A 5,912-nucleotide genomic window follows, 5' to 3' on the forward strand; every position below is an offset into this window, starting at 1 on the left:
TTTACGATTCAATCTATTAGAAAACTTTCACCAATAATGTCAAAAAGACTAGTGTTTAGTAACTGCGAGTACTCTTGGATCGGTGCCTTGTTTATGTTGTCTTTTTTGTGTCCTTAAAGCAGATTTGGTTTTGTGTATGTTTCGTATGGTTAGCTGTTACACCGCTGTCCCAGGCAAGAGAAAGAATGGGAAGCTCACAATCTTGTTTAACCCTGCCAAATTCTTTCATATGCCTGTCCTTAGCCAAAAGCCTGTAATTCGGTGGTTGTTATTTGACGGTTTAACACAAACAAGGGTGTTGTATTACAGGGTAAGGGTTTTGCTCCTTATTGAAGGGCGAATAACGCCCTATACTTGTTAACGTCCTCGTCAGCGAAACCTCTTTTCCTTATTGTTAAATAAGGTGATTTATGCGTTCTCTTTATCATCATTTCTCGTTTGTAACTCATAAGTATTTAAAAATATTTTGTTTCGAGAATAAACTGATGCTAATGATTTTTTTTAATTCGCCCAGTTTGTGTAAAAAAAAGAACTGCTGTATTTTGTAAGTTTGAATAAACTGAACATTATTTAAGGAGTAAGTATAGCATGTAACACAAATTATGACACAACTTTATTTATCGTTCTAACATCAATTCAAATCTGCCAAATACATGGTGTGAAAGTTCTCTGTTTTTTTTTATCATATTCGTCAAACCTTGTCATAATATTTCTTTACATCATCTTGGCCTATTTCCTTAGTTGTATTACTATTTTGCGGTTCTACTGTGACCTTGGCCGTGACCTTGGTTTCCTTGGCCATGACCTTTGTTGCCATGGCCATGACCTTGGTTGCCATGGCCGTGACCTTGGTTTCCTTTGCCATGACCTTTGTTGCCATGGCCATGACCTTGGTTACCGTGACCTTGTTTGCCATGACCTTGGTTGCCATGCTCGTGACCTTGGTTGCCATGTCCATAACCTTTGTTACCGTGACCTTGGTTGCCATGCCCATGACCTTGGTTGCCATGGCCATGACCTTGGTTACCGTGACCTTGGTTGCCATGTCCATGACCTTGGTTGCAATGCCCATGACCTTGACCTGAAGCGCATTTTTCTGAAAGACATACAAAACAATACGATAGATAACCGCAAAAACAAATTATGCTTTACTAACTTATTGGAGCACATTAATACGAAACAAATAACATAAATATAACAACAGTTCAACAGCCAAATCAAACTGATATAAATGCAAAAGTTTAAACATAAAATCAAATTATGCAAGACTATATTATTGAAGCACATTTCCCTGAAAGGAACGCTTATGCAAGTTTATGCAGTTCAGATTGATTTCACCCCTACGTCTGTTTTTATACCTGAATTTTTATAATGTATATTTCTACCTTATAAGAAACAATACTTGCACTATAAAGTAATGAAATATGTTTTAAGTTTATGTACAAAAAGGAAAACGAAAACACATTTTTCTTCTTTTTCAAATATTGAACAACGATGCAGATGATTCAGGCAGCTGTAATTACAAAGGAAGATAGATTTATCGTTACAAGTATATATATGCCGGAATAAAAAATTATCAAATCTAAAAGTTTTAAACAATAATACGTATAGACCAGTGTCGTGTTGATTTCTTGGCAAAAAAAACATTTATCGATGTTGGTTTGAATTACATTAAAGTTTGTCTATAATGATCATATATGTGTTTTCAGAAAGAGTTATTATCTTTTATTATTCTTGTCTATTTCTGCTACCTGCAGCCTTTTGCTTCAAGTAATTTTAAGAATAAAATTTTAATTGGTTGTCTATTTATAAAATATTCATAACTTGTCTTTACTTGAACGGATTTATACCTTGTTTAAATCCAGATGTCTTTTCTAGTCTATTGTGTTTAATGAGTAATGTCTCAATGGCGCTTACCTGTTTATATTTATTATGCATACTATCAAAAATGGTAGGTATTGTTGTATTGTTGTGTCGTTACCAAGGTTACCAAGCCTTAACAACAGCTCTGTTTAAAATCTTTCTCATTTTTGTATCACAACCCTTCTAAAAATGCTTCATCCTCATTTGAAATATAAGCATCACACTGTGAACGAACGTTATATTCAAAACTGTCGTTCTTTCATTATAAACTTACTTTGTATTGGCTTCCTACACATGTAACCGTTATAGGAAGCTCTAGCGTCACCACACATGACAGGACAGCAATAATATCCGGGTTGACATTCACACTGACCCCTTTTATAGCAGCCACAATGCCTAGAATGGTAATATGAAGGTGGTGGACATACCTCACATACATTACCTCTTCCCTCTGAAATCAATAGAAAAAAGTTAAGAAGCTTTTTATATATTTTTGATGTTAGTGGTGGGTGTATGCATACCTTTAAACGTTAATATTGAATTAAATGCAACAGTTGCTTTACCGATGGATTTTCAAATCTCGTAAATATGCAAATCAACATAAAAAACAAAGCCTGAGGTAATCGCAAACGGAGCGAAACCAACCAAGCGTCTCCCGCTAAGCATAAATCATCGCCATGCTCATTTACACTCAGTCAAAACCTCACAATAAGGAATAGGACACAAAAGGTCAAAATACAGTTCAAACGACTATTATATATCTTAAACTTTTTAAAGACCGCGAAAACATGTCACTTATGACTTGAGTCGCAGATACATCGTATGATGGTTACCGAAATATGTTTTAATTTCGATTTCAGTCGTTCTTTCACGTAACCCTGATTGTTACAGTTATTGTGTAAACAGCATAATCCTATAAATGATGGTCGCTAGATGTTAACATGCACCACATAACGTATTAATTGGAGATGTTACTGCTAAGAAATGAGAAACTGACAATGGGAAAGCTGAAATTGTCACATGCGTCATAGATCCTAGTGAAAGGTCGTCCATCTGTGTGTATATCAATAAAAAGATCCAGATTAGAAGCAGGCCTATAGTTTCGGTATTATCCCTACTTTCAGGTTTACTGGTATATATGATATGCAAACCCGTACTGAAATGTGAACCCGTTCATATCTTGACTAGACTCTGTGCTATTGAGAGTTTGAAAAATGACATGAATTGTCTTTAGAAATATGCTGCACGATTGCTGCTTTTATGAAGTGAACCTCACATCTTATAACATTTGTGGTCTATAATATAACATTTGTTAGCCTAAGTACAGCACGGCTTCAGTACCTTCAAATTCAAAATTTGGAAGATCCAAAAATAAATATTAAAGTATAGCCTGATATCCAGTTTAAATTAAACAAAAGAAATAGAACTCTTTATTATAGAAGGTAACAATGGCCAAGTTGGTATTTTTGGATTGTTTACATCTGTTTCTATGAGCTCTAAAAAGTAATTTAGGATTTTGTTGCATATTATATACATGTACATGGTTATACTTAAACTATAGTATGGATCATCGAGATATTTATCAACTTTTAAATTAAAGACAAATTTTCACAAAACAGTCGATAATGGTATGTGCAAATACATATGGATCTTTTTTGTGCATAAGCATACATTTCGTCGAAAAAAAATCCACAGAAAGATAAAAAAAATGATTATTTAAAAGCGTGAATTTGTCTCTCTGTCCCGAGTAACAGTTGTTTTTGGGAAAAATACTTAATGTGGGCAATAATCTCGTCGAAAAGAGAAAGTCGGGTACACCTTTTTATGTTCAGGCGTGTTCGAGTTGACTGTTTTGTCGTGAAAACGTACACAGCAAAACTAATTGATATATCATCTCGCTTCGTGCTGCTAAAAATGTTTCAATTTGAGGTGTATTTCTTACTTGTATTCTATTTTATTTTCGTTCACACATTTTTCAATAAAATTTCGGATATGTATTATTTTTTTATTCATTAAATATACAAAAAAAAAGTAGGACGCATCGCTCATTGAAACCCTATAACTTGTTTACTGCAAGCCCTTGACGACAGTCTTAACGTGTGGTTCATTTTTATGCAAATTTAAAAAAATCCAGTTTTGCGTGTGATATCTAGGTTAATTAGTCTTCAACCCCTTCCACAGAATATTTTCAAAAATTCCCCCTGACAACCGATTAAACAATAACAAGTTGACAAAATACATATAAGTACATTAAATGATGTTTAAAAGCTAATAATAATAATATTTATTCAGGTAAAGGCAATATGTACAAATACATAATACAACCTTGAAATATAGCAATAGTTGTGACTTTTTTTTACTTCATACTTAAATTTTATTTTTGAATTCATATGAATACCTTTTACATAATCTGGCAAAGCATTCCAGTTTTTAATACCACCAAAAAAGAAAGAAGAAGATTCTACACCTTTGACATTTGGAACATAAAAATTGTAAGCAGTTGTTCTAGTATTCCTATTCGAGGAAGTTCTTGAAAAACAATTTTTTAAGTATTCTGGACATTTGTCGTGAAAAACATTAAATACATGATTCAGACGAAGTTGTTTCACTCTGTTACAAACATTGAATAATCCCATTTTTTTTCAAATTCATTTACAGTGATTCGTTTTCTCTGAGGAAGATATAGTATAAATCGTATAACTTTATTTTGAATAACCTGAAGCTTGTCTTTAAATGTTTTAAGTGGTACATTTTCTTTTGTTTAAAAAAACCCGTTGCGCTATGAAATCTTCGATGTACAGAAAAGTCAGATTGTAAGATTGCATGATTTCATACTATTGTGTCATTTCATTGAAAGATTAAAAGGAGTAGGGTTGAAATATATAAGAAATGGTTCATTTAGGTAATTTGTTGAATCTTATGTACAATTTGAAAAAATACGAAACAGCAAAAGTAACTTGACGTCTGAACAGTATGATATATGAATTTTATATCGATAAAATGGAAACTTCATTGGCAATATTTTTAAAGTCGCTGTTCAGAAATTCGAGAAATTTCAATTAAGTGTCAAATAATTGAACTCTTTGTGGTACGTTCTATACATTTGTCCTTCCATTTGCCGGATATTTGAACTGCTAAATATATCTCTCGGAGAGATTAAAAATACTATTAACGTCTTTCATTTTTCGGTTATCACGAACCAATGACTTAAAGCTGGTTTTTAATTTTCATTAAAAACTTTTAAAACAGATAACCCAGTTAAATTTGATTTTTTTAAGACAAAAACTATTCCATCAAAAAACACATAAATTCAGAAATTGAATACTAGTAGGTGAATTGTTCGTGCGCAAAGTAAAAGAAACAATTTGAGAACAGAAAGTGTAGATCAATGAAATACCTCGATTAAACAGAAGAAAATAAAGCACATTAAGTTCTGCAAACAAGCCAAGTAAACAGCTATTTTACATAATAAATGACAAGTTTCTATGTATTCAACAAAATATCTTTGTTATGTAGCTAAATAGAGTTCAAACGTTTGGAAAAATTATATAAATAATACACTGATCAAAAGGACCACATTCTGAAATTTAGTTTTTAGTATCAATATCATATATATTAAATTGTTTTATCTTTTTTTTTTTATAAATTAATCATTGATGAAACTTACTTCTACAGGTTTGCATACAGGCCTTTTTGCCGTAGAATTTGTTTGCATTACCGCCACAACCTTTGTATAGCAATGGTCGACATTGTCCTGATTTAGAGTCGTAGTAGAAGTATCCTTTACTTGCATAGCAGTGTGACTGTCCACGTTTACAACAATTCCCTGTGTCTCTCTCTAATCCACACTCTAGAAGACACATATAAACTATTATTTTTCATTGGTCTGATAAAAAGGAACTACATTAGAAATATAATCGAAAATTGAAAGTTGATTCATAACAAACCTTTCTTATTTAAAAAAAATGTTCATTTATAAATTTAAAAATTATGAAAAAACTAAAATTGTTTAACTCCCTCGGGCAAAGTTGACCTCAGATGGATTTTGG

This window comes from Mytilus californianus, unplaced genomic scaffold, assembly GCF_021869535.1.
Source record: "Mytilus californianus isolate M0D057914Y unplaced genomic scaffold, xbMytCali1.0.p SCAF_5, whole genome shotgun sequence".
NCBI classification, from domain to species: domain Eukaryota; kingdom Metazoa; phylum Mollusca; class Bivalvia; order Mytilida; family Mytilidae; genus Mytilus; species Mytilus californianus.